The sequence below is a fragment of the Haemaphysalis longicornis genome, unplaced genomic scaffold (assembly GCF_048455015.1).
Source record: "Haemaphysalis longicornis isolate Haplotype H1 unplaced genomic scaffold, Haemaphysalis longicornis Haplotype H1 scaffold_1, whole genome shotgun sequence".
Taxonomy (NCBI): Eukaryota; Metazoa; Arthropoda; class Arachnida; order Ixodida; family Ixodidae; genus Haemaphysalis; species Haemaphysalis longicornis.
Window position 1 is genome coordinate 366,118,639 of NW_027526203.1, and position 18,821 is coordinate 366,137,459.

General features: G+C 48.4%; 1 protein-coding gene across 7 annotated transcripts in view; it reads right to left on the minus strand.

The window, feature by feature from the left end:
- Oamb (Octopamine receptor in mushroom bodies) overlaps positions 1-18,821 on the minus strand; it is a 780,847-nt gene that overhangs the window by 241,515 nt on the left and 520,511 nt on the right. For 6 of the 7 annotated variants that reach the window (XM_077686278.1, XM_077686280.1, XM_077686276.1 and 3 more), the window contains one exon: positions 10,546-10,602. The gene's annotated coding sequence lies outside the window, so the exon portion shown is untranslated. Of the gene's footprint in view, positions 1-5,786; positions 5,975-10,545; positions 10,603-18,821 lie in introns of those variants that run through there. The other variant, XR_013319497.1, reaches the window with a different exon arrangement.

The window sequence follows — 18,821 nt, forward strand, 5'->3', positions numbered from 1 at the left end:
CAAACTCGAGATGCTTCGCCTCTCCTCAGGGTTCCCACGTGGGAAGATGGTGTAATTTTTTGCTTTCGCCTCCACCAGAAACGCGGCCGCCGCGGCCGGTAATCGAACCCGCGACCTCGTGCTCAGCAGCGCAACGCCTTAGCCACTGAGCAACTGCGGCGGGTCACTGCCAGAATCGTTGGCGTCCATTGTCAGCTCATCGGACGGCGCAGACCGAAGCAGCAACTGAAGGGAGCAGCGGCCCGGACCTAGTTTATCTGAAGTGGCGAGGTGGAGGGGAGAGGAGGAGCAGCGCGCACAGCTGTCGGGGAGAGGAGAGAGTGACGTTATCACAGCTAGCGTGGAGAGGGGAAGAGGAGGAGCAGTGCACACAGGTATTGTGGAGGGGAGAAGGGGAGAGAGTGACGTTATCACAGCTGGCGTGGAGAGGAGGAGAGGTGCGGACGGACGCCGGAAGGACAACGGACATAGCCCCGAGCAAGAGATGCTTCGCATTTAAAAACGACGGCATTGACTTGAAATTACACCACGTGTGACTAGATGCCGCGGCGAGGTATAGCAAAAGGTGCCAATCTGGTATAACGCTATTTTTATTGGCATGCGTGGTAACGATTATTAGCCTATAAGAAGCAGCAACTTGTGAATATTGTGGGATAGACGATGTGCCATTCCCGGTTTGTGAACCTTCAATCAAGGTGAGAACTTACAATAAAATGTCCTGGCGTCTCGCGCGTATGCAAATAAGTCGCAACCATAACGCTTCGGACATGTGTTCCTTGCCATAAAACCAGAAAATGGTTTGCGAAAAAAATAAAAAGAGAAAGGAAAACTGCGTTTTGAGGGGCTTTCTCACCATCACGTTAAAAATACGGAGGAAACGGAGGATTTCTAATAAGCGTTCGTTTCAAAGCGAAAATTGCTCGCACCAGCGATTTTTGGCACGAACGAGCATCCAGGGCGCTAACGATGCGAGCCAAACCCAGGATGTCGCTATAATCGCTATTTGAGAGCCGCTACGCCGGCGAAACACCCCCACTCCTTTATTACCGTTCGCGCCGTTCAGTTCTCCGAAAGCCTTCCTCTTTGCCCTCACACATATTCCAACCAGCTTCAACAAGCCAGCCGGAGAGGCTTAAAAATGTTCTCCGTATCTGTGTGCCGCGGACCCGAAGAAGATAAACGAAATTTGCTCTTGCTCTTCCCTCGTAGAAGCCACCCGCACAAGATGGGCGACGGTCTGCAGAAAAGGGCGAGCTTTAGTAATCCTGTTACGGCCGTGCAAATTAACACTGAAAGCAAAAGCTTGCTGCCTGCCGTTTGGGCCGTGGCTCGCGATCATTTACCGTGGAGGGCGAGATAAAGGAAAGACCAGGTTCGGTCCAAGTATAAACTCAGGTCTGGCTCCGAGATAAATACGAAAAATGCATTGGCCGGCGTAAAGGAACAAAGGGGGCCCACACCGAGTTGGGCAGCCGCCAAGCGCGGCCAACGTATTTCCAGCGCGCTTGGCACCGGCTTCGATTCGGGACAGTGTCCGTGAGAGCCGTGTTTCGCTCTTTGTGCGGCCATTGTTCGGGCTCATCTGTTCCTCTCGCTGCCGTGCCCCTGACAACTCCTTTCTGATCATATAAGGCTCTCCCTGTTCCCCGGGGAAAAAGACATCCCCGCGTACACTCCTCTTCGGCCAAATTCATTTCGGCCCATATCTCATCGCGCTGGCGCGCTCGCGCGGCCATCTTTGCTCTTAGGGCTTGAAATATCGCCGCCCGGGCGCTTATGAGCGCTGAGCGGGCGTGCTGAAAAGCGGTTGTTCTGATTGACTGGACAGTGCCCTTCACTCCACGGCTCCCTCCACGGGGCTGCTGTGTTTTTCGCAGCGGGAAGAGGAGGACACCGATGCACGCTCTCTCTTCCAGAGAGAGTCGGCCGTCCGAAATCACTCTCGGTGACTAAACGCCCATGTCTGTCGGGGGACCCGTGAAGCGACGCGTAAAGGACGACCTGCCGCCCTTCCTTGGACAAACGGCCAAAGTAAGTCGGGTGCTTGAGTGATCCCGCGTCAGCTCGCAGCCGTAATACCTATACCGCTGAAAGCGAACGTTTTAAGGCTATTAAAAAAAAAACCTCTCCCGTGCCGTATTGTGCGTTCAAATAAGCTATGTGAAGTCGGGAGGAAATGAACGCCTAAGATTACTGACAAAATTAGCGAAAGGAAAATATGAACTCGCATACCTTTTGTTTCCTTTTTATTAGGCCAGAAGCGTGACCTTAATGGCCTAATGGCTTGAGAGCAACCTTAATGGCCTAGTATATGTGATAAGCTATACAATAAAATGTTGGATTTGTATGCAGAGGCGGTGTTATTTAACGCTACAAATTCGTGCTCCGAAGAAGGGCCTGGACTCAGTGCCAAATGCCGGTTTTTGCTACCTAACACTCTGAATATTCTTAGAAATGTCACGTGTTACTACACTTCGAGCTTAGCGTGCACTATGGTTCTGGGCCGCGGTAAAACTGCATTTAAGACTGGACGGCAACGGTGACGGGTTACAGCATAGCTGCTGGTTCTCTTGCGAATACTAATTCATAATATTTTCACCGTATTTCTAAAAACAAAATATGACTGAAGCCACCGATTCAAAATATTGTGCTCATCCAGTACGACTTACGCGTTGGGGGGTATTGAAGAAACGCTTCGACTTACGGAATTCTGTCGACGCAACTAACGCTTGAAGTTGGTGATGCGAATAATAACATGAATAACTAAGGCAAAACAAGAAAGTGTTTTTTCAATAAAATTCGCAATTTCTGCATATTCGATTCGCAAACTAACCTGGCACATTGGGCCGTTTCGTGTACAGCGCTCGATAACCGATTCCGACTGCCTTCTTTTTTTTTTTTCGGCGTTGGCGGCCTTGTCGTCGTGCCAGGAACTCTTAGCTGTCCCTGTTTAGTTCGGTGCACGTCGGCGCACCTGATCATTCAAGGTAGAACATCCGGCCAACACGTTCCGACATCAAAATTATCGCTGCAGCCAGGAAGTCGCTTCGATTTCCTGCACGTCCTCGGTGCACGTCGGCAGAATCACTCCTCGGGCGACGTGGTTGCTTCTCGTCTCCGTGCCAACACCGGCCAGGTAAAAAGAAAGCCTCAGTAGTGGGTTTGTTTGCTGATACCGCTCCGTTTATGCGAATGGCAAGTTAAAAAAAAACCTCTACATGCAAAGGGTGACGCCAATCACACGGCAAGGAATGAGTGGTGGGTGTCAGCCATATAGTGTTTCTTTATCAAGTTAGCGTTGGCTTCCCAGCACCTACGGGCTCCCATCTCCATCCAATGACGACAAGGAGTCACGCTGTGAGGGCGCCTCTGTCAGCAGAGGAGCTGCCTGAAGCGGTCGCCTCCTGCCGCCTGTGCGATAAGCGTGGACGAAAAAACCTATCTACCAACACATGCGCACATCGCGACGTCCGACTGGAGCGGGAAGGCGAGGCCCATTCGCGTATGTGACCGCTGCGCATATTTCCTGCGCCCTACAGACATTGCCCAGTCCCCCGCGCCATTTAGCTGCCTCCTCGCTTGCGCCTCTCGGGTATTTCCCGACGATCTTTCGCTATACCGCGCAACTAACGGACGACGGTTCTTTTCCCTGGTCTGCGGAGCATTGCGAGGGCCTTTGGTTAGAGAGTTTTGTACGTTGGCCCTCGCATCTCAACTTGTTTTTGTTTTTTTAAGATGCTTCTAGGACAAGTAAAAACTAACTTTTGTGCATAAACGTGGAGGCAAATACGTTTTGCCGCGGCCTGTATAAATACATCACGACGAACACAACCGGCCTTTGAAAAATATGTTCAGCTGGTAAAACGTTCATGTACATAAAATTCCTTTTCAATGATTTTGCCTGCGGAAGGAAATCTGAAGTGTTTGGTTAATATAACGGAAAAGGCATGTTTACTTAGTACATATAACAGTAGTTTCGCTACTTAATAATACTTGCAATGACCATTACTTTCAGTATTTCCGCTACACTTCGACAGTTACAAATAACTTATGCCAAAATACAGAACAGCAGATCGAGCGTCGTGTAAAGTGACACTGTTTGCCAGCGGTAATGTCTTTGGCGTGATAAATATACACACGCATATATATGGCCATTCCTTCTTTTCGGTTTCGGTAGCGATGCCAGATATTCAAATGAGGCTCCCTCTCCCCCCGGTATTTTCTGTCACAATGTGCCCCCCAGTGGTTGCCAAAGAAACAACGTGTACATTCCTTTCTGCACAAGGCCCTCCAGTGAGTTAAGTAAGTCTTCGTCTGTTCCACGAGGCTCCCGCAAGAGACATGAAAAAAAAAAAGCTAAAATACGCAGCAGTAACGTGCCTATGCTAGCCCCGTGCTTTCTTTTAATTAGCCTTTTCATGCTTATGTGTGCGGACATGAGCACACGCACAGCCTGATGGCGGCTGCGTAGGACTTTCCTGAAGCGTCATGGAGATTTGAATAACCGCAAAAAAAAAAAAAAACGAGAAACGATTTCTTTTGCTTCGTGTCAGCCAAATTTAGACACCGGTCGCCGCCGAAAGCGTCAGAAACATGCAATTATAAAATGAGCTGCGGTTTTTTGAAGAAAAGCCGGCCACACTATTTTTCTAGCCGCGCACATGCATCAGAGCCGGCCCGTGTCGAATTGATCGCGGCCGCCCGAGGCAAGCTGCTGGCTTTGTCATTAGCTTGGCAGCGAAGCCCTATACACGACGCACGCATTCAGCTTCACTGCCGGGCGCTGTGCGCTCAGGCGAAGTCTGGCGAGCTATGTATGGCAGGCATAGAAGCAGCTCCACCGTTAGCCATGCTCCGTGGCTCCGCTCTGTGGGCTGCCTTATAGGAGCACATTTTTCTCCATCGTTATTTCCAGCTCCTCGAAGCGAGCTACGGTCTGAGCAATAGCCTTTCTCGTCGTTTTATTCTCCTTAGTGGTAAGGTGGCGTGGACGTAGAAGGCAAGACTAGATCAGGACAGTTGAACACAAAGACGCGTTACATGTTTGGACGCAGGTGCTTCATTTATAGCCGCCCAGTCATTTGCACGTAACCGAGAAAACATTGACGGTAGCAAGTATAAAACGTAAAACAGTTTTAAGACGCAAGCTTTAAAATGGCCCTGAAGAAAAAATACAAATTGGTTTTATTCGAAAGATTTGGTGTTTTATAGTGCCCCAGCGCATGTCCAGCAGCAAATGATTCTTTATTCACAGAAAAACTTGCAAGGTGTTCTCTCGTGTTATGGTTGAGTACGCTGGAGGAAAAAGCAATGCAATGCGATCTTCGACCTTCCGAAGAGATGCTCCTGAAAGTCCCAGGACCACCTAACGAGGCAGATGTCTGTGTACTTTGTAGGAACGTGTTTGCCTCGCGCCCTTCGATTCGGCTTTGCCGCGTTCAACGACGCCAACTTCCATGACTGGTTGTCGGTGAGAGTGACCCTGCCTCCTCGCCAGAAAGGGGGTGGGGAGGGGAAGAGGGCGCGGGGGTACGCGCGCGAGCAAGGTATGCGATCTCAGTTGGCCTTAGGAAAGTGGGGCGAAAGGAAGCGTCTGCGAACCCTTTCTTTCCCGGCATACGGGGCGATGGCTGTCATGGCGGCTCCTCCTGACCGCGGGCGAGGCAATGCGAGTGCGCAGTGGCGTGGCCAAACTCGACCCTCGTCCCGGTGAGTCTAGCGGTAAGTGCCATGCCCGTACGTAGCGCCAAGCAGGGAATCAGACTGCGTGGTCAGCCAAGTAGGCTACATGCTCCTTGGGCATTCATTAAAGGGCATCGACCGATTACCCTCGGCGTTTCCTGTGCTCCTACGAGCTAGGGGGCTTGCGACGTAGAGCACGCAGGGGCAGGTTGGCAGATAAGAAGCTGAACCATGCCAGTAGACGCACGCCGATAATGTCTCTCTTTGATGAGTTGAGTATCGCACACAGCCCCTGCAGTCCCAGAAATTAATACAAATAAATGACAAAAATATACGCCCAATTCATGCTGCAGCTTTTTAGGATGGAATATTTGCTGACAATGCGAAGATTTCTCACTCAAAACTTCATTTTTAAGATATCCTTGTTGCCCACGCCGCACATAAGCCTTCTCAAAGAAAAAAAAAGAAAAATAACTGCAGGGAGCTTCTTGGCGGTTGCCCCATGTGTTTATGTTAAGCACGCGGGCGCATCGGTTTCAGCACACTATTATCAGTAAGTGGGTGGCAACATAACCCGTCACTTATTGTGATCATTTTCTTAACTAGACAAGATGCGCTACTGCAATTCCGAATAATGAATTTTTGTTACTGATATAACCTCCATCTGTCTCTCTCTCTCTCTCTTTGTATATATATATATATATATATATATAGCTGACCGGTCTCTGAACCTCCCCAAATATAATCCCCCGCTGAAGTCGAGAGGAAATCTGCCATCTGCCGCCGGGATACCGCAGTTGGTAGAGCACCGCACGCGTTAAGCGGAGGTCGCGGGTTCGATTCCCGCTTCCGATCACGGCGGATTTTTTCTCGACTTTGATTTCTTTATTCCTGTATCATACAAAAATGACAATCACTTCATTCGGCGCTATGAAGCACCTGGAAGTAGCCGAATAGCACTGGCAACAATAACGACTGAATCTTTGATGTATGTATGTATGTATGTATGTATGTAACTATGTATGTATATATATATATATATATATATATATATATATATATATATATATATATATATATATATATATATATATATATATATATATATATGTCTACAACATGGTTGGTTTTGATCTTTCTGTGTTTATCCCGAGAGAGAGAGAGAGAGAGAGAGAGAGAGAGGGATGAAACCAACCATGGGCTAGACTCACTGTTGCGATGTTATGTACAGCTAACGATCGCGGGATTTTCATGGTTTCTTGCTACCGCTTTGGAGCGACATTTACATACCCATGCTTATCCCGTTCGCATTCCCCCGGTGCTTTCGGCTACGTTTACAGACCAGCTTATTCCTTTCGCACGCAGATGAGCACCCGAAACAAGGCTTTGTTGATAAATCAGTAAAGGCCATTTTTGAGTGCGACATAAACCCTGCAGTAGCTACTGAGAGGTGTGTCCAGGGGTTCTTCAAAGTTTGCTTCCCGTGCCGACAGTCAAGTTATGGCCGCCATCGTAGGTGGCAGCGGTTTGACCGTTTCTTCGGTGTAACCCACATCTGCATTTCAGGAAGGCTTCTTCAGCCTTCCATGAACACTACCGGGCGAACATTTGCATTCGAAATGTATTTGCCAGATTTTAACTATTGTTAGGAACACTATTGCGTCAGATATTGAAATACCTCTCCTCTAACGATTTCGGAGTTTCCGTGTGCTCTTTTAAAGAAGGTGTCATATTGCAACTTTTTTATGTACAAAAACGTTTAAATACCTATAAAATACTAACTTAAACATTACAATAACGCATACAAAACCAATGCATAAAACAATCTTTCCGGCTATGTTGAAATCACATAATTGCACAATATAAAGTGGCATGCCCGATGTGGCAACGACATCGATGGCTCCAAAAAAAAGGAAGGTCAGTTTAAGTAAGGAGAGTAAAGTTGGGTTTGTATTCTTTTGTGCGCCGCGGAATTGCCTTTACCATCTCTTCCCGTCGAAATTATCCCACCAATGTAGAAACCATCCCCTTCAGCTGGCCCGAAACAAAGAGGGAACGTTCATAGACACAATGTGCCGTAATTTCTTGTGAGCACTACAAGCATATTTGTACAAGGGACATAATTACACCGAGAGGAACGAACTTGATGACCTGCAGCGGCACAAATTTCCCACTTCTAGGCGCTACTTTGAGGCCTGGAATAGCGCAAGAGGTGGCTCAGAGCAAAGCTGCGCGGGGCTCCCCGCCAAACGTAAGTCACTCGGTAAACACGCTCGTCATCGACTGTTTAAGCAGCGTGTCCTTCCAGGATGCTGATAAAGCCCCGGTGCCACCAGCTACGTTTTCCAGCCAGCTTTTTTCCTTTCACGCAGCAGCTGAGTACCCAAAACAGGGTGTTGGCTATAAATTGGTAGAGGCCGGTATGAGTTCGGCTACCTATAATGAACAAACTCCTGCTGTCAGTAACTGTAAAGCAAAGCACACATGCGCACACGCACACAACTCTCGGAAAGGGCCCGTAATTACAGAAGGTGTACACTTTTGACACATTGATGGAGGTAAACAACACACTAATCTGGTCTTTGATTAACCCCCCTTCCCCCCTCTCGCTGGATTACATTACACGAAGACAACCTCCTGCAATTTTAGCGCAGATTACAAGGTTGCTTCACTTTCCCCTCCTAAGGCCAAATCATTTTTTATGTTGGACCACTGCGTGCCCCCTAAGCAATTGGTTCTATGCAGCAAGGCTACCTGTCCTGCTGGCACAGCTAAACGATCCACGTGGTCCTTCCTCAATGGAACATGCCAGAGAAGCTCAATTGGATATTCGGGAAGGCACGGACGAGTGGTTTGGCGAAGCACCAATACTCATCAGCAGACGTTAAACGTAGCATGACAGCACTTGAGACGTGTCCGTGTGTTGGCACCAAAAATGATCGACGGCATCAAGAGTAAAAACGAAATGAAAATCCTCGGATTGGCGTCAAACTCATGAGGGAGGTTCCTGTAAACACAGCAAATAATCGCGTCGAAAACAAAATTTGGTACACCTTGGTTAGGGTGGGAATCCGACCCGGGAATCGTGGTTGCAAGATAAACAAGCCACCCCGACTCCACGGCTTCTCTACGGTACTGGCTCACTATAGGTGTGCCAGGTGAGTGTGTCACTGGGCACGTGACGGCGAGCCACAGGGGAGGAGGTCACGTGACAGCACATGAGGACAATAGCTCCACTCCAGCCGTAGAAAACGCTGATTCTGGGGAAGCTGAAATAGCGTAAAATGTGGGCTCCTTCACGCCGCACCGTGTGTCGCACCGTGTCTCGCACTGTGTCTCGCGATGGAAAGTGCTGCTTCTGAGTCGAATGAACCGCCAGCTTTTGCGCCGGTTAAGCGCGGTCGACCACACAAATACGCCATCGAGGCCGAAACACAGGAGGCGAGAAATTCACCGACGACACCGAAGCTACCAATACGGGGAAGCGAAGAAAGATACGCAAACACGGTGTTGCAGTGAAAAAACCTTTGGTAAATACCGGGGGGGATATCAGATTCAAACACGTGACCAGACTTAAGTGTTTCCAGGAATTTTCTTATTTAAAACCAAGAAAGAAGTAAATGACCTAGCCATGCGCAGTAGCTAAACTTTTTCTTAAAATGTTGCGCATGAATGAAGTATGAAGCTTACGAAAAAATTAGGAATCATTCCACTCTGTGAAGGGGGATGACCAGCGAAGCTTTTCAGCACACGACATAAGGATGACACAGAATTTCGGCGAAAGGTATGAACAAATTTTGTTTCTCTCGAGCGTTGATGGTGGACGTCCTTTGGAAAGAGTTATGCATCTCGGGAACAGTACGTGCATGCAACCGTAGCCATAAATTTTGCCGTAGTTGAACGCGGTTAAACGAACTTTGTCGAGCGGACGCGATATTTTCGGGCTAGAGAGCACACGCATCAAAACATTTATGCCATCAGCGCCTTGTATCATTTTTTGATGTAACGCACCTTTGCTCTTTCTGACTATCCTCCCCCCCCCCCCCCCCCCCCCCTCTCGGGTACGCTCTCCTTGGAACGAACAAGCGATTAGACACTTTCACATCGGAAGCCGTCGCCGCCGCGCAGTTCGTTCAGTGGCGCTTCCGTCGGAGCAGAGGTGGCGCTTCCGTCGGAGCAGAGGACTGCACGTGCGCTTGCTTGACTTCGAGAGCATGAGGCGCTTGCTTGAAGGTGAGAGGAACGCTACCAGGTGTCTAATGGGGTTGTACCCCAGTAATAAGCTGCGCTTAACATTCGGCAGAGACACTTAAGACTGCTTACGTGTAAAAATGCAAAAGCGGAGCAGCGGTGACAGAGCGCCACCGTTTTCCTCCACTACGCAGTTCCACGTTTGGCCCTCGCGCTGTAATAGCACAGACATACATCCGCATGCCGAGCAGCAACCAGCGTATGCGATAACCGAGCAACGAAGCCTAATCTGCGGCGCTCCTCTACCGCGCGGGAACTGCGGGATCTGCGCTCCTCTACCGCGCAGTTCCCGCTGCTGAGGTCCCGTGGCTTTCGGTACCCTTGGTGTAGACGCCACTGGCGACGACGATGGTTACTTCTAGTGCTCACTTTTCGCGTTCGATAAGACGTGTAAGGCTTTCGCCTTAATGAGCGTCCTTTACCCGAAAAGGACCCACCATCGGGCATCCCCGAAGGATAGCCGATAGTTTGAAGGCAGCATATTTAAGTTTAATCAAAGCTTGCAACGACTAAATGGCGCATGGCAGAAGTGCATCTGACCTAGCTGCTTAAAAGCTGGCGTCGAATAACACACAGAAACACTCACCGTGCCGAAATTCACACTGGACGTACCTTGGCCGAAGTGTTGGCTTTCTGATATGAGGGATGTCTTATCTTAGTCGGCAGCATCTAGAAAGAAGCAGAAGGAAAATATAGGGTTTAGCATATAGGGTTTAACATGCATGCATTGTTTGAAGTGCCTAAAACTGTTAAATGGTTTTAGATGGTATAATTAGCTTTTCGCTTCGGCACGCGCTTCGGGGCGGCCTTGGGCAAGCGCAGGGGCAGCCTTTCCGCTCTCCTTGCGCGCTGTGTCAATCTGACACAGAGCGACGTTCCTCCGTACTTACAGGGGACAAGGCGTTTGGGGCAGAAGAAAGCGCGGAGGGAAGCGTTGCCTCTTTTTTTTGCGGGCTGTATGCACCTGCCCGAAAACGCTGTTCCTCCTCACTTACAGTGGAAAATGCGTGTTGCGTGTTCACGAACATGTTTTAGGGAAGAGGTGCTTTACGGCAGAAGAAAGCCCAGGCGGAAGCTTTGCCCCCCTCCTTGCTCGCTCTATGTACCTTCCATGCTACATCTCTAGAACGTTGTACCAGGTTCAAAATGCTGCCTGGTCCGGTATATAACGCCGCCGGATACCACGGAAGGCTGTACTAGACAGGTTCAACCATGCTACGTGAGAGAGAGAGATAGAGAGAACGATCTTTAATGAAGTCTGGCGATGTTAGCCGGGCTAAAATGCCTAACTCGCTACGCTAGTTGATGACGGGATGAAAATGATGGCGATAATGTTCAAGAACTTGATGCGCACAGAAACGGCGAGTTATTCACAGCGACTAGTCTAGACGTGTGTTTTGCAGGTACTGTATCAGAGCTTGCGTAGCCCGTAAAGCACGTTTGGGACAATGTGAGGCTCCCTAGGACGCAAACAGCATTTCCTCCCCAGACAAGGATTTAGCAACCCTGGTTGAGTACATTTGCTAAAAACCTTCCAATGAATATAAAATCACACTATCGTCCTTCAGGCACTCGGTAGGCGTGGCTGCAGATCGTTGGGAGAGGCATTCGTCCTACAGCGTACATAACCAGGTTAAGATAAAGTTAAAGATAAATGGCGGGCAAGGGTGGCGGGCAAATTGTACTAGCAAAACTGGCAAACCTGTACACGCAATGCCTAATGACCGCCAGTGTACCGGAATCTTGGAAGAACGCGAACATCATCCTAATCCATAAGAAAGGTGACATGAAGGACATGAAAAATTACAGTCCGATCAGCTTACTGTCAGTCGTCTACAGGGTACTTACCAAGGTAATCGCTAACAGAATTTCTGCCACCTTAGATTTCAGTCAACCTAAAGAACAAGCAGGGTTCCGTAAAGGCTATTGAACAATGGACCATATTCATACGATCAATCGGGTGATAGAGAGCAGCGCGGAATATACTGAACTCCTATATATAGCCTTCATAGATTATGAGAAAGCATTTGACTCGGTCGAAACCTCAGCAGTCATTCAGGCATTACGGAACCAGGGTGTAGACGATCATTATGTAAGAATACTAGAGGATATTTACAATGGGTCCACAGCTACCATCATCTTCCATAAGGAGAGCAGTAAAATACCTATAAGGAAGGCCGTCAGGCAAGGAGGCACAATATCTGCAATGTTATTCACAGCATGTTTAAAAGAAGAATTCAGAACGTTGGATTGGGAACAGGTGGAAGTAAGGGTTAATGGAGAATACCTGAGTAACTTCAGATTTGCTGATGACGTTGCCTTGTTAAAAGTAACTCGGGGGAACGAATTGCAAAACATGCTTACCGCACTGCACAAACAGAGTAGAAGCGTGGGCCTGAAAATTAATATGCAGAAAGCTAAAGTAATCATCAATAACCTCGGGACAGCACAACGATTTGAGATAGGTGGCGAGGAAGTAGAAGTGGTAAGCGAATATATCTACTTAGGCAAAGTTGTGACCCCGCATCCCAACCATGAGGCAGAGATAATTCCAAGGATAAGAATGGGGTGGAGTGAATTCGGCAGGCATCCTCAGATAATGAATGGCAGCCTACCATTGTCGCTGAAGAAGGAAGCGTATGAAAGCTGCATCTTACCGGTACTCACCTACGGGGCAGAAACTTGGAAGAGGGAAACTAAGAGGGTTCAACTTAAATTGAGTACGACTCAGCGAGCAATAAAACGGGAGATGATAGGTGTAACGTTATGGGGCAAGGAGGGCGGAGTGGGTCAGGGAACAAACGCATGTTAAGGACATATTAGTAGAAATTAAGAAGAAGAAATGGACGTGGGCAGGGCAAGTAATGCGAAGGCAAGATAACCGTTGGTCATTAAGGGTAACAGAGTGAATCCCTTGAGAAGGCAAGCGTAGCAGGGGGCGGCAGAAAGTTAGATGGGCAGATGAGATCAATAATTTGCGGGGATAAATTGGTCGCAGTTAGCACAGGACCGGGATAATTAAAAATTAATGGGAGAGGCCTTTGCCCTGCAGTGGACGTAGATAGGCTGGTGATGATGATGAAAGATAAATTAGCTCAGGAATTATGAGGATGGGTGTGGCATGATGCTGAATTTACTGTCGTTTTTGCAATTTTTTAAGGTCAAGCAACGCCAGCAAGCAGCGCCATTTTACTCTCCAACAGAAATCACACACTAAACTGTTTCTCGCGCTCTTGCCCTAAAAATAAAGCTGCAAAATTAAAGGGAGCACTATACCTTTAGATTATCAAAGATATGGCTTATTTTGTAGAAATCGAAGAGCATTTTTTTGCGTATGCGCGCACGCACGGGTTCTACTAACGTAAACCAACCGTAGGGTGCAAGTTAAGGGTTCACCTCAGGTAATGACACCAGATTAAGCTAATCTTAAAGCTACGGAAGAGAGGGAGAGTTAACTCTTACCGTAATCATCAGACACAAAGAGCCCGAACAGTAATCGTCAGCCACAAAGAGCCAGATTCCTCTTTCAAAGGCATCCTTAAAGACGCAAACTGAGCACGACAGGATGCTACAAGTGATTAAAAATTGTCCTGGAAGTTCGACTGCAAGAATTGAAAAGGGACCTTTTATGACCGCGTAACAGGTGAACGATCAAAAGAGCGATGTGGCTGCAAGGCTGCAAACGCGGATAGCTCTCTGAGAAGGGCGAGTCAAGGTTTATACGGAAGATCATAGCATACGTGCTGCTGCACTTCACTTGTGTACCGGATGGGCAAAGTTTCTCCAAAACTGAAAATTAGGCCATATTCCCACGTAAACTCAAAGCAGACAGCTCTACAGCAGCAAAAGAACAAACCTGGACGTTTCCTTGCCAGCATGGTTTACCAAAAACCTGCGGCTGCCACTTTGCGGTTATGTTCCACGAGTAAACTTTGTACGAACTTTAAAGGTCGAAGTGGAAGCGTTTACGGCGTCATGAAGCTCAATGCCCGTAGCGTGGACAAAAAGCGTACCAAAAATTACCGGGGGTGCTTAGCACTTCCAAAGAATGTGTAGGCGAAAGCATAATTGTACCTCCTGTTGATCTGCTGTTGAACTTTTCATCGAACGTTGTGGTCCCTGCCGTCCCCACTTGATCAGCCCCCTGAACAGCACCTCTAAAGATCGTTCCGCCAGCCCGTCATCGCCAGGAGGACACGTGTTCGCCCCCGTCTCGGCACCTTCACCTCTAAAGGCGGCACATAGTGCACGTGCGGCAGCGGCCTACCATCCTTTGTCGTTGCTGTTTCCTTTTCCCGGCGGGCGCTGCGCCCTCCTTCGACCCTCCTCCACCACTGCTGTTTCATTCATCCCAAAGAAGTCCTGTGATAAATGCAGGCCACCTGAGGTCAAGAAGGTGGTGCGACAGCGTCCTGCTACCGTGCCTGAGCCCATTGCAGCAATAGAAATTTTTAAATGTGCTGGATGTGAAGAGGAATCGTGGTGCATGCCGCGGAGTTGGAACGGCGAAAGAAGAAATGCCACTTTTTTTTTATTGCACCTGTATGACACCAGCTTTGATGTTTCTGTCGAAACAAAGCCCCTGAAATAACTGAACAGTAATTTATTTGTCAAATACCACGGCAGTTGGAGTTTGTCGGCAATTCGATAGTAATTACGTACATATCCGTAACTAGAACCTCGACAATAAATCTGATTTCGTTCATTCTTGCGGAATTCGCCAATAGCATTTTTCGCCAACTTTGCCAACGCTCGACAACAACGCTTGTCGAAAGAAAATGCGTAAATAGAAATAGAACATGTATTTGCGCCCGAAATTGTATGGCAGTGTGAAACATCTGGCTGTATCCGCTGGGCCTAAGTGCGAGTTACTGCATTTGTGGGTTGATATTTAACGAAACCCATACACTTAACCAGCAGGAATTAGCATAATAATGCCTTCAACCATGTCGCTCCTACCTGCCGTCAACGGAACTTTTATTCTTTACTATAGACTCATCCGTGCGACGTAACTTTCAACTTGAACTAGTAATAGTCGCGGAGTGAGAAATGAGAAAGTTGACCTTTCGAAATGCCACGCTATAAAAATTCGACTTCACAAGTTAAGATTAAAAAGAAGGGAACTCAAAGGTCGCTTTCGAAATTGAAATACATCGAGAAGTGGGTAACGCAATACAATATCCCCGTCTGGCATGCACCGACGCTCAGATGTCGTTCACCTTGTATATTATTTCGTCACGCCGACGTGACGCGACGCGGTGTCTGCTGATGAAAGCGTTAACTCCGCCCCTGGGGCTGCCCTCGGCTCAAGGCCTAGTATCTATTCTTTCCAGGCTTGTATCACCACTGAATAAGTCGACGCGACGCTCACCTCCTTCGCATCTTACGGAACAAAAGTGAGCGCCCGCAGACAACAATCGAGAACGCATTCAATTAATCTCTACGCTCAAGCGCGTATTGCGCTTGCTAAAGCTCGGTAAAGCGCTAGTGCTTCTACGCAGCGGCTGCGGGATGGGCCTGTCTGTAGAAACAGGTCGTGTTGCAGTCTGCCGTTGCTGCTGTTTCAAGTTTGCGACTAGAACATAAAAGAAAGACAGGAATAAAGGAATAATGGAAAAGAGGACGCTTTGATTCATCACCGAGCACTGGTGACAGCATATGGGCTACACAGAGCCAGGTTCTTTTTGTTCCGAGCTCCGTATTTTACGGCCGCAGTCGAGATAGTAAGCCGCCGTAACTTTTTTTTTTTAAGGCAGTGGGGCCCGTCTTTCAGGAGATGGGGGCGCCAAGTGCTGAACGCGCCGTCAGCCAGAGGGAGCCGGCGCTGCCCAGAGAAGGTGCAACCCGACGGATATTCTGATCTTTCCAAATCCCTTTTGCACATAAGGCGGTTTATTCGTCCCAGCCTGCAGAGGCGCACACCAAAAAGCGGGTGTGCTGTTCTGTTCGATGCGCACGCACGCACACCACACGCACACACACGTATATATATATATATATATATATGTATGTATGTGTAGCGAATCAGAAATGGGAAATGAGGGGCTCGGCGAGTTAAGACAGAATAAGGGTTGGCAGTCAAGAAAACCTCGGAAAGCAAAGGGGGGAATGCGGTAGGTCATAGAAACAGATGAATTTTTTGAGTCAGGAAGGAAGTGGTGAAAAAATGCCCGCCGGGTGGGATGCGAACCGGGGGTTAAAAAGAAGGTCCCCTTCACCCCGAGTAGTCCGATTGGCGCTGGCTACCACCCCGAAGTGGAGGAAACGAAAAATACCTTAACATAAATACCCAAGAAAGTGGTGGGGAAACAGCCCCGCCGATAGCGTAGTAGTTATCGCACCGCACAGGTATTCTGGAGGTCGTGGGTTCGGATCCCACCCGGCGGGCATTTTTTCACCGCTTTCTTTCTGACTCAAAAAATTCTTCATCTGTTTCTATGACGTACCGCATTCCCCCCTTTGCTTTCCGAGGTTTTCTTGACTGCCAACCCTTATTCTGTCTTAATTCACTGAGCCCCTCATTTCCCATTTTCTGATTCGCTATATATACATATATATATATATATATATATATATATATATATATATATATATATATATATATATATATATATATATATATATATATATATATATATATATATATATATACACACACACGTTCAGCGGTATGTTGTTACTGTTCATACACAAGCGACAAGTTGAGTTAGTGTTCACAACTGCAATTCTTGACGGTACATTTTCATGCAGCATACTGTAACAAGACAACACAAAACAGTGCCCATATAACACTAAGATCCCACAAGTAATGCTCCATTGCTATTTAGGAAAAATGGAAAAGGCTACCAGGCGAACACAAAAAAAGAAACGACTCTTTCAGAGGCCCCCCCCCCCCCCCTCCCTCCAGAAACATACAAAGAAAACGCATTTCCTTAGCTCGTGCTTCAAAATTTTTGTCGATCTGTGTCGTCCTCATTGCGGGACTTCTCCCACGTTTTCTCCTTTTTGCCTTTCGCTCACCGTGAGCTTTTCGCAAACACAAACTGGCCCTCATTCATCCGCCCTATAAATATACTACAAATTCCCCCCCGCAGTTTCCCATTTCGTCCGCGCTCAGTTTGCCCTCGCAGCTTCATTCGCCTGATCGAACACAAGTGACAAATCGACAGCCACAGACGCTGTCGGCCAGTGCTTTCCCTCGATTCGCGGACGAGAAACAAGAGCGGAGCACGATTGAAGAAACAGGGTAGGGGAACGAGCGGCGAATTTCAAGCCCAAACGAACGCGCCGCGCGACCTGGGCCAGTTTGCGCGTGCGGGGCGGGCGCCCGCGGGAGCGCGTGGAAGGCGCGCTTACCTCATTCCGCCGCCGAGGAGGCGAAGTTGCACGAAGAACAACAAAACGCTTCGCAGAACAGCCCTATGCGCGGCGGGGAAAACACAAGGAAGGTCCTGAGAGCTCGTGTCTCGTTCCCCCGCTGCTTGGTTTAAAAAAAAAGAAATCCCTTAATCTGCTATGATTTCTACATTTTTAGCGGTGTTTTTTTGTTCTATTTCACTCGCTCTCCCCCTTTTTCTCTGTTTTAGGCGACCGCCGAATTTCCCTAGAGTTCAGGCATTGATTGGCTCGAGGCCGGGTTCCTCGAAGTGAGCGTATGGTCTGTGTGGCGGGTCTGCGGAGCCAAGCGGGGACGGTCCACGTGCACGCACGAACGTACGCACGCATGGTTGTACAGAGAAGAAGGGAAACCGCTGCATCGTGAGCGATATGCGGGCCGATCGATTGTGTGCGGCCGAAAAACCTTACGAGGCCAGGTTGTCATGTTATAGACGTCGATCGTGCACAACATGTGGACGCCTGCGCTGCGCGGACAGAATAAATAACCGGGGCTAAGTGCGCTGTCCCCCACGGGGAGGGGGAATCCGTCTTCAAACACGGAAAGAAACATTGTGGCGATCACGCGACAGGGCGAGTTGGATATGACATTTCGCGGTCAGAGATGCCGCCGTGTGGCTGGGCCTATACAGCGGTGACAGGTTTCCGGCCACGTCTTTCTTTTTTTTTCTGTTTGTGCGTCCTGTTCGTTTTCTGAAGCTCCGATTTTTCTTCACATAGACAAAAGAGACAAACAAATCTATCGTCGCAAAAAGGCGAGGGTGGGGGGGACAGATACGAGACATGGGCTGCTTGTTTTAGCAACAGGGTTTTGGAGCGCCGTCGCTTCATAAGTATTTTCGTTTATTTTAGGAGCCATTTGATGATCTGACACATTTAAATAGCCGCTATCAAGAGGCATTGTTGACAAAACTACTCAAAAACCAGCCGCGGTGGCTCTGTGGCTTTGGCGTTGTGCTGCTGAGCACGAGGACGCGGATTCGATTTTCGCCCGCGGCGGCGGCGGCTTTTCTGATGGAGGCGAAAAGCAAAAACGCCCGCGTGTACGAGATTTCGGGCACGTTAAAGATCCCCAGGTGGTCAAAGTTAATTCGGAGCCCTCCACTACGGTGCGCCTCATCGCCTGTGAAGCGTCGGTACGTTAAACCTTACAATGAATCAAAACTACTCAAAACTCTGTTGGAACGACATGAACAATTCCGTGCCGTGTGCTTTTAATAGTCGTCATGCTCATAGCTGTTGGCTTCGTGACAGCGCTGGGGGTTGGGGTACTAACTTTGCGGTATGAAGGTATCACATGAAATAGAAATGATAAAACTGTCTGCGGCAACAGTCAGAGGAACCTGCGGGTGTGTGGGTGGGAAGAAAACGCTCCTTTTTTGTACTTGACAGTAGCCTTTGGGGTAAAAAACATAAGAACAGCGAACCTTGCAATCGCTTGCGTGTTGAATTGCTCCTTTAATTCTGACTTGTTATTGTGTTTTTGTTTATTC